The sequence below is a fragment of the Ictalurus furcatus genome, chromosome 7, assembly GCF_023375685.1.
Source record: "Ictalurus furcatus strain D&B chromosome 7, Billie_1.0, whole genome shotgun sequence".
NCBI lineage: Eukaryota > Metazoa > Chordata > Actinopteri > Siluriformes > Ictaluridae > Ictalurus > Ictalurus furcatus.
In genome coordinates this window covers 12,838,574-12,849,379 of record NC_071261.1, presented here as the reverse complement: position 1 = coordinate 12,849,379, position 10,806 = coordinate 12,838,574, and the positions used below count along the sequence as shown (strand labels likewise).

The 10,806-nt window shown below is 37.6% G+C and overlaps 1 protein-coding gene across 7 annotated transcripts in view; it reads left to right on the top strand.

Moving 5' to 3' along the window:
• The first annotated feature begins 8,382 nt into the window (after positions 1–8,382).
• kmt2cb (lysine (K)-specific methyltransferase 2Cb) overlaps positions 8,383–10,806 on the top strand; it is a 66,628-nt gene continuing 64,204 nt past the window's right edge. For 6 of the 7 annotated variants that reach the window (XM_053628554.1, XM_053628555.1, XM_053628553.1 and 3 more), the window contains exon 1: positions 8,384–9,806. The gene's annotated coding sequence lies outside the window, so the exon portion shown is untranslated. Of the gene's footprint in view, positions 9,807–10,806 lie in introns of all 7 variants that reach the window. The other variant, XM_053628551.1, reaches the window with a different exon arrangement.

Here is a 10,806-nt window from a genome sequence, read left to right as displayed (position 1 = left end):
TTCTTTCTTTCTTGCTTATGTGCTTGCTTCTCTATCTTTCTTGATACATATTCTTTCTTTCTTTCTTTCTTTCTTTCTTTTTTCCATTCGTTCTCTCCTTCTTGTTTATTTGCTTGTTTGCTTCTCTTTCTCTTTCTTTCCTTCCCTCATTCTAGCTGCATTCTCTATTTCCCTGGCGTCTTTCTCCCGCTCTCGCTTATTTGCTTCTTTTTCCATCTTTTTTTCTTTCTCTTTCATTCTTATGATTGCTTCTTTCTTTCTTTCTTTCTTTCTTTCTTTCTCTTTTTCCTGCTTCTTTCATTCTTTTTCTTGCATGCTTGCTTCCTTATTTTCCTTCTTTTTCCTTTCTATTTTTCTATAGGTAACTTCTCATTTGCAGGCGTACGCTCTGCATAAACGGATTAACAAACGTGCGCAAATCGCTGATATGGTGAGGAGATGTTTTTATAACGTTTATGGAAGGAGTCTCTGGTGTCAGCACTTTGTAACAGTCAGAGGTGAAGCTGTAACTTTTCTGACATCTTCGGGACAGAGGAGTTTATGCTTTGTTTCACGGATAAGAAGTACGACGAGTTGTTCTGTAATAAATAAAAACGGTAACTGTTGGTGTAAGAGGAATAAAAGGTTTACAGTGTTTACAGTAACTGGGTTTCTCGGGGTTTTACTCTAACAGCACAACGCGCAGTGTGCTTTGTTCCCGGATGTGAAAATGAAAACCCGTAAGCGGATACGGAGACGTCGGGTTGTAAATCGGTCACACGACCGATTCTTTAATGAACTTCTGAAACTGAATGCCTCAGAATATGTAGTAGGAGTCTTTCTACAGGACACCAGCATGATGGTTAGCATTCTCACATGACCATTAATCATTAGCGTGACTAATACCTAGCGGTGTCTGACATTAACCTGAGACTCTGAGTAGGAACACAGGATGCTGTGAAGTCAAATGCTACATAATTCATTATCCCACACACACACACACACACACACACACACTGTCCTCTGGGAGAACTGGGCCTTTACAGAATTATAATGGGAAGTGCATTATGGGAAGTGCATTATTAGGCTGCTTTGTTTGGACAAGAAACTACTGCAGTGCATTGTGGGATTTCAGAAATTCTACGTGATGAAGTTCACATTTCGTTATTGTTAATATTTAATTGCTGTAGTGTGTAGGGCTGAGCGATATGAAAAAAATATATATCACCATTCTCAATATATACAGGCTTGCGAACAGTTTCTTGGGAAAATTAAAACTGCGAGAAAAATAAAACTACATATTTTTATTATTACTGATATTGAACATAACCCAAAGGTGTCCAGTGGATAAAAAACAGGAGGCCCGACTCCCTCTCTGAGTCCTCATCCATTTCACTCATCCACTTTTTCTGGTTAAGAAGAACAGATACAGTGATGGATCTTTAAACAATGTTCTTTCATAGGATGTTAGTCGAGCACACAAGGTTTATGGCACAGAGTTGCCTCATCCTGCTGCTGCTGCCAGGTGATAAGACGAGTCTTGACCCACACACACACACACACACACACACACACACACATAATCCTCACATGTGCCTTTATCAGAAAGGAAAAAATTTTTAAAATGTCAAAAAACATAGCGAATGTTATAAGGTATTATAAAATGATTTTTTTCATTGAGCTTGACTCATATGAATTTTGAAGAGCTTCATATGCTGCTACTATGAGGGGAAATTAATATCTATTTCTTTACATTTTAGAGATCCAAACAGCTCTGAATACCAGAACTGAGTCACTGTGAGGAAAAGTTGATGAAACTGTCTTATAGATTTGAAATAACTGGGGGCAAAAAAGTTCTTCATCACTTTAAACTCTAAACTATCTTAAAAATTTCCTTTCTCAGACCTCTAGTTCTTTTAGTAGGGCTACATCATTCATATTTCCTGTTTACTTCCTGGTTCAGCTCCACCTTGGCCACGACCCCTCATCATTACTCTCACCTGTGTCTCGTTCAAATCCCATGGGGTGTGTGTATTAAATCTGCTTTACATTTCTCCATAAAGTAAAAAGTGATGGTACAGGTGCACCTAAAAAAAATTTGAATAACCGTTGAAAAGTTCGTTTTTTCCCATAATTAAATTTTTTAAAAAGTGGAACTTTCATATATTCTAGATTGATTACACATAACGTGAAATATCTCAAGCCTTTTTTTTGTTTAATCCTGATGATTACGGCCTTAAAACGGATTTATATACACATACAAGTCCTGAGTTCCCCGAGATGCAGTACTAGATCTTGACACAACAGGCATTATTTTTAATTGTCCGTGAAACAATTTAGCTCCTGTTCTCGCTTACGTTATCATGGATATAAACAGTCGTTCAGTCACTAGACTCTTGATATTCTCTCTATCTTGAATTATCAAGACAAAAAATAATAAAAATGCAGCTCGTCATGTTACTGAGAAATCCATGTTTCTCTGTTTGCTATAATATTCATGACGCATTGATTATTATCGGTTCTGCGAGCACAGCTAAAACAACTAACTGACCACTCCAAGGTGAAAATCCTCATGAGTGTGTGTATGTGTGTGTGTGTGAACGTTTTTATATCTTGGTGTGAACTGCGGACCAAACGTGCCTAAAAGTATATCTAACAGTTTTGGCCTTGTGGGGACATTTTGTTGGTCCCTACGAAGAAAACTGCTTTTATATAAAGCTCAAAAAGAGGTTAAAGAGGTTACTGAGGTTCACGTTGTGGTTAGATTTAAGTGTAGAACAGCATTAAAAGGTCCTCACAAGGATAATGAGATTAAAAACGTGTGAAAGGATCGCTCAGTAACGCATGCAGTGTAACACTGCCCCCTGGTGAAATGTCTTAACAATTACACTTAGATCCTGTCTGAGGCGGCTCTGATCTAATCCACAGTGTGTAAAAGCTGACATTAAATGAGGCGTCAAGAATTATTTCTATCCTAGAACTGAAATTTATCAGTCTCACATCTGGTAAAGTGTCAAGTCCCAAATCAGAAACAATGAGTGCGTGGTTAGTCAGGAATAGAGCCATCGGTATCATGCTGTTATAGAAAAATAATCAGCGACAGGTTTATGGTAGTGTACAGTAACAAAGCGGAGTCACAAACGCTTACAAATCGAATGACATCATACTATGTATACATTTATAGTTACGTTTAACGCTGTGGAGCATCTACAAAGCAAGTGAGTTCCTGTTCTCACTTACATTATAGCAGCTATAAACAGCCGTTCCTTCACCAGTCCTCTCTTTATTCTCTCTCTTGAAGTTAAAAAAAGACAACCCGCAGCTTGTCGTGTTACCGAGAAAACCACAAAAGAACCGTAAACTCCTCTGTGCTGAAGATGTCGGAAAACTTCAGTTACAGCTTTAGCTACCTCACGATGTTCAAGCTCTTGCGCTTTTGTTTTTAGGTGCAAACAATAATGTAATCACCTGAAATTTTTCCCTCCTATTAATGGCATTGTAACCGATGGTGCATTGGAGTCCTCCTGGAAAGGACTTTGTATTTACAAGATGGCGTTGTACTTTCTCTTAATTAACTACAAAAAATACAGCAAGTTTTTTTTAAAAAAAAACTCTACTTCTAGAAAATGAACAACAAAGAATGCAACTCAGGCGTGTTTTGCTGTTTTATGTTGTTAATCAGCTTATGAAGCCACTGTAAACTTCATCGTTACATAGGCTATTACGTGGTAATTATACAACACTATTGTAATCAACTTCTGAGGCGCATAAACATTCGATTTCAACAAATCCTGGAGTTTCATAAAAATGATCTTTCCAACATGACTTGTACGCAACACGAGTTAGCAATATCAGTGTCACCTTGTGACGTCAGCGAGAGACATAACAGCTCACCTTTCATAGGAATAATACAGGAAAATACAAAACCAACCAACAGAGCACCGAAACAGCGAAATATTTAAACATTCACAATATGTTTAACAAGCAAACAAGTCATCCACATACACAAGTAACATTTACACACACCAGCATTTTGTTCAAAGCTTTACAAACCACAGCGCTGTGGGTAAACACTGGCATGGCGGCCATTTGCAATAATAATAATAATAATAATAATAATAATAATAATAATAATAATAAGCCCCTCAGGTTACTCATTCATTCTGGTGTTCATTCAACTTTCCTTTTAAATCCAATTAGACAGACCAATCAACTAGCCTAATTAGCACATTAAACTTACCAAACCATTATTATTATTATTATTATTATTATTATTAATACTATTTCTAACCCAGTTATGATAGTTTACCTCTTGCAAATCCTCCTCTATTCTCTCCGGTCACTTTTATATTTATATTCCCAATAGATTCTGAAGCTTTTGTCTGCTGCACCGTTACAAACCAATCAGCTTCCATGAATCAAATCGATTTAATTAGACCGCCAATGAGAGCCATCTGTGTCACGTGATCAAAGTAAAGGCATCCTATTGGACACCATGCACGTTTCCCAGATCTCTACAAAATCTGGAAACAGGAAAGCCAATGGGTTATCGTCCAAATATCCCATCATGAGGAAAGAGTGAGATGTAAAGGTTTAATAATGCGTTAGGTTTGATAGAAAGCACATTATAAAAGCAGTGGATTTATTCGGCGTTGTTTTGCCCTTTAATTGATGGAAAATAAAATGCGGAAAGAGTTAACATGCTTTTATTGAGTTTTCACTTGAAAAATAACGCGTTTGATTTCCTCTAGGTGTCGCTGTGAACACGGAGAAGGACAAGAACGTCTTTCAGCACTTTTTTCCTCATGATGTTCAACCCATCTTGGGATCTTTTTCCTTTTTTGTTTTTTACAACCTTCAGTGAGTCAGATCATTTGACTCACTAAAAAGAGTCGGCTCCCAAACGATTCGGCGCCATTTTTTTTAAAGGTGCAGTAAGTACGATTAGTCTTTTTTTTTTTAATTTCAGGATTAGGTCTCTAAAGTTTAGGTAAGTTTGATATTTGAATGATTCCCGCCCATGTTCACGAATCTCCGCTCCCCAGGATCTAAGGTGACCCATTGAGTGTCCATAAAATGACTGACAGGAGACATTCTCTTTAGGGTATTTTTTGCAACAACCTAAAGAGAACTTATACAGAACGTTCTGTAATGGTTATTTTTTTGGGTCAATTTGGATAATTAACATTTTCTTCAAGCACTTGCAGATACAGGGGTGGGTCCAGAGGGGCACTGGCTAACCCCAGCTGAAATCTGATTGGCCCCTGAAGTGCCCCTGTCCTGTCAATCATCTCTGATCTATGTCACTCCAGCAGATGAGTCAGTTTGTTTCAAATTCAGCTCGTGTAACTGTTTCTTTCTATCGCATCTTGTAATGTCAGGTGTACAGATACTGCGTTTTTACTGTCCTCATCCACTTAAGCTTCAATAGTCAAAGTACCTATTCAACACTTTAACTAAAGTCTCAAAGGACATTAGTGCTACTGTCATTTATCTTCTCTTTGGCTAACGTTAAGAAGCTAGTTAGTTACAACAACACACTAGTTGGTTTATTAGCTGGTTACCTAGGCTAAGCAATGTTGGATGGTAGCTAGCTAGCTGGCTAATTAGTTAGGTTTCACACATAAGGTCACAGTTGCACCGTTCAGGGAAGTAAAATATAGCAACATAACGTTCGGTCATGCCACACAGTCACAGTCAGTAATTATTGTAAATAAAACTAATGCTACATCCCGTGTAAGTGGCAGCTGGGAAGTGCATGGAGACTTCAACACAGAGCTCTGATCGGAATGGAGTGCAGGAAAGCACTAACGTTAATCAGTGAAGCTCATTTTTTAAATCAGCATCTTTGTTTTAACTCCAGAGTTTGGCAGAGGTAGTGGTTTCTGACCAAAAAGAAGCCGACCCTGCCTGTCTCTGACCGTGAGAGCCATCAGTGTCAGAATAAGGGAGAGAAAGAGAGTGAGAACAAGGCAGATCTGCTTTTATTAAATGATCTCAGCCTGTTTCGTATATATTTTAAACTAAAATATCAGCTCATGTCAATATCACAATCACTTCACATTGCAACGCTGCACTTGAGCTACAATCAGTGTATTTTTCTTGTTTTCCAGTATAAATGGGTGGCTGTGACTCAGGTGGTAGAGCAGCTTGTCCACTAATCGTAGGGTTGGTGGTTCGATTCCTGGCTCATATGACTCCACATGCCGAAGTGTCCTTGGGAACAACACTGAACCCCAAGTTGCCCCCGATGGCAAGTTAGCGCCTTGCATGGCAGCTCTGCTACCATTGGTGTGTGAGTGTGTGTGTGAATGGGTGAATGAGACACAGTGTAAAGCGCTTTGGAGAAAAGCGCTATATAAGTGCGCCATTTACCAAATATATAAGCATCTTTAAAAAGGAATAAATTCATCTGAGAACCAAATTGCAGAGGATTAAGTGCATTTTATTTTTCACTGAGAAGATTTATGATGACACAAAACAATTCTTAATATCCAATGCATGTGTGCTTTTTTAAGAAGATTTAGATTTTTTTTTGTTGTCGGACCACTAGACATGGCCATGCACAAACTTCATGATATTAAAGGCCTTTATATTAATGTTTATTGAATTATTTATGTAATTGTTCTTCTAATTCTGATTGTTTGATCTAATGTCCATTTAACTTGCTGCCTTTTTAAATTTCTTTGTTAAATTTGCAGATGACAGTGGTGGAAGAAGTGAGCCTGTTTTTTCAAGTGGAGAAGTTGAAGATCAGAAGTTTTTATAGAGAAATTGATCCGTTTTTATAGTTACAACTTATTTTTAATTTTTTTAATATGTCAATGTTCTTGCAAATTTTTATACATGAAAAGATTATTTTTTAATTAAATGATAATTAATGTTTTGAATGACCCAAGATTCATGGCTTGATATTTTATGTCGATCCATAAACAATGGATCGACAAAATCATGGATTGTGTGCTGATTATTAATTTATATAGAATGATTTGTTTTATATATGATTAATGATGCATGAATGTATACATATTAAAAATAAATGATGAAAATTGAGGTTCTGGAAGCCAAAAATTGTTAGCTGGGTAGTAATAAAAAAAAAAAAAAAAAACTATTGCACCTTTAAATCAGGCAAAGTTTATAGCCTACATTAGTCTGAGCAGTGATTGTTCTTCTTTACCTAAATATGCCTGAATATTTCAGATCGTAGTAGAAGCTTTGTTTTCTCTTGTAATAACAGCACCTATTTAATTTGTTTCTATGATTTATCATCCCGTTTTTTTCTGTATACTTTTATTGTTTCATGTCTCATTTTGAGTAAGTCAGATAAAGGATAGTCTCAGTTCATTGAGTATTCCAATGCCCTTTGTAAGTGTTTTAAAAATGTAATACTACTTAATAACTATGTAAGATAACTTATTTATTTGCACTTTTTAACAAAGACTTCATGACAAATCAGCTTTACAGAAATCCGAACGCAATAATGTTAATTTTTGTTTAAGATCAGCTTTAGAAGTTATATATACAGTCCCCTCTGAAACTATTGGAACGGCAAGGCCAAGTTAGTTATTTAATCATGCAATGTTGCATCTACTCTTGGTTTGAGCCTTCAGTTTTACCTGTAAATACTGCATTTCTTGTTAAAAAGGATAAACCAACATGAAGATCAGAGAGCTGTCTATGGGAGAAAAGAGCGCCATTTTGAAGCTGAGAAAAGAGGGAAAATCAGTCATTGTGCAAACATCGGGCATAGCCGATACAACAATTTGGAATGTCCTGAAAAAGAAAGAAACCACTGGTGTACTGAGCAACAGACATCGAACTGGCCAAGGAAAACAACAACAGCTGATGACAGAAACATTGTGAGAGCTGTGAAGAAAAACCCAAAAACAACAGACAGTGACATCACCAACAACCTCCACAGGGCAGGGGTGAAGGAATCACAATCCACCGTTCCACCATTCACAATCCACCAGATAAAATCAAACAGGGATATAATAGCGTTATGTTTTAATGTTAATTGCACATTTAACAAGCGTTTCATGCGGATGGAGGACGACACACAAATCCGTCCTATTCAGTCGCACCACATCTTCCACCCGCTGAGCGTTCCAACATACAGTATCCCTCTGCAGGATCAGCTCATTTTCATGTTGTTGTTGTTTTATCTTCTTGTTAACTGATGTTGTTTTATACAAATATAACATATATATGATCATGTATTATGAATAACCTGTAAAAGTTATATCTTTATTGAGAGATAAAAAAAATCCTTACTGGTTTTCTTATAAACCGAACTACTTTTTGCAACGGCTGCAATCAAATAAAGTTATTGTTGGCATGCGAGCTACAACTTTAATATCGAAATATTAATTGATTTTTTTTATATTTTTTACGACACTATGTCTGTTAAAGAAACCGTACTCCTGGTTCATGATGACGTGTAACTTAAGTGTCTGATGAAACAGGCTCCGGTTTACTTAAAAAATAATAATAATAAGGTGTACTAGATAAAATAAGATTAAAGACATCAGTTTTCCAAATCTTCTCACCAACTTTTACTGAGGCCATGACTTAGTTTTTTATTGAAAACATTAATAAATATTGCTCTATATATGTTCCGGGTTATTTGTACAAGTAAGGATTTTTTTTAAAAAATCAGCGATTGCACATGAAAAATAACTAAATAGTCCTGGTGTTGCCCAAAAACAAATCCGTTCCGGTCCTCCGCACCACATCTTCCACACTTCCATTAAAAAAATGGTCGCCTCACCTGCTGAGCGTTCCAGCATATCCCTCCGCAGGGTCAGTTTATTTTCTTGCGAAAATGTTTTTTTCTCTCAGCAGCTACCGTTGTTACGGACAAACACCGCTTGTGTATAACCGTTTATTATAAACAATCAAGGAAAACAACGTGTTTGTTGACAGGCACGAAAAATCCGACTGCTTTTCGCTTAAACCGAGTGACTACTTTGCGGCGCTGTGGCGCGAGACTACAGAGGCGTGATGCGGCCGCACTCAAATATGGCTACCGTTGGAGTGCGAGCTACAACTTTAATATCGGTGTCTTAATAAATGTGTTTTTTTTTGTTTTTATTAAAAAGCCGACACGTTTTTATTTCGGATGGGATATTCGTTTTTCGGAGATATGCCTTTGGGATTGTGCTGAATTTGAAAACTGAAAGGAATTGAAGCTATCTCGGATGTGTCCGTATAAACACTGGTGTCTATTTTTTTTGTTCAGAAAATTGCCAGCTTGCCCAGTCGCGAGCTTGAAAACGGATTAATCTCGAATAGAAGCTCGCGCTTTGTACACGAGCTTGTTTTTGTTGTTGTTGTTTTTCATGGAAATAAGGGTTTCTGTCACTGCCACGGGATTATATATAGCAAAAAATCGGCTTTTGGAGCCGAGCATCGTTGGGAAGAAAAGCCCAAGAGCGCAGGGATGTAAAAACCCTGGAGGATCTCGCGATGTGGGGATGAATAAAGCGGAATAAAAACAAACTGCTCAAGTCGCAAATCAGCCGGGATTCAAATTAAGGGAATTTGGGCTTTCCGAGATTTGGATGTTACCGTTACATACTCGCCCAAGATTTGGAGTCTAAACTGGATTGTTCTTTCTCAAATCGGGAGTCTTAATGTCGACATAGTGGTCTATCCCCCCCCCCCTCTACTCCTCCTCCTCAACAACCTCCACCACCTCACAAAAATCCTCCAAAAACACTAAACAAAACAAACAAACAAACAGAAAAAAAACAACAAAGTACCGTATGTCCTCGAACCATTGTTGACATGAAGGACATACATTTCTAGCGTTATTCTGAAAAAAGGTAAGCGTACGTGTGCACGCGCACAAATTGAAACCGTTTTGTTGCTAGGTATCACGTTTCCCCTTCAGTCCTTCGAACTAGCCTAGCTAACACGTCACCGGACAGTTTTTTAAAATTATTATTATTTATTTAATTTATTGAAATTTTTTTATTTACTCAATTTCCCCACACACACTCATTCTTTTTCAAGCCCTTTTCTTTTCTTCTCCGAGAAGTTTCACGTCACCCGGTCACGTTTTAACACGTCTGATAATCTCACCAACGGCGTGTAACGTCAAATATAAATAAATAACTAAAAACCACCCGATTTTGACGTGTTAAATCGTCACACAAACCCCCGGGGTTGATCCTGTGCAAGTTGGCCTGTGATGGTAGTGCTAAGCTAAGCGTTAGCAAAACATTATGGATTTATTATGGGCTCGGAAGTTTTTTTTTTTTTTTCGGTTGTTGTTGTTGTTCACAGGGAGAGAAATAAAATGTGTGTAAACACAAATATGAGGAGAGAATGGACTTGTTCAGACTGGAGTGTTGGAGGCTAGTGTTAAGAAAGGAAACCTCATCTATCTGAGTCGCAGTACTTTTGATAACCGGCTTTTGTGTGTTTCTTTACAACGCAGGGAAAGTCGAGTGTTTAAAGTGGTGATTGTTTTTCCACAGAACTTGAATTAACCTGGACTTTAGCTGTGTTTTAATTGCTTTTTTTTTTTTTACCAGAACTAACCTCCTGAGTCAGATGAACAAAGACTGGACATGCCCCCCTCATGTGAACCACTTTGCTTTGTGTTCAGTGCTTAAACAAAAGGCCTTCAGTCCCCCCCCCCTTCTCCTTCCTGAACACTGAATAACTTCTGAACTGAAATGACTGTCGTTTTTCCACACGAGAAATATGGTATTCTAACAGTGTATCTGAAAAGGTTTTAACGCCAGTCTTGCCAACTTCTGTGAGTCGCCGCCGTCGTTTGCACATTGCTCCAAGTTCATCTAATATCCTGTGTTTTTC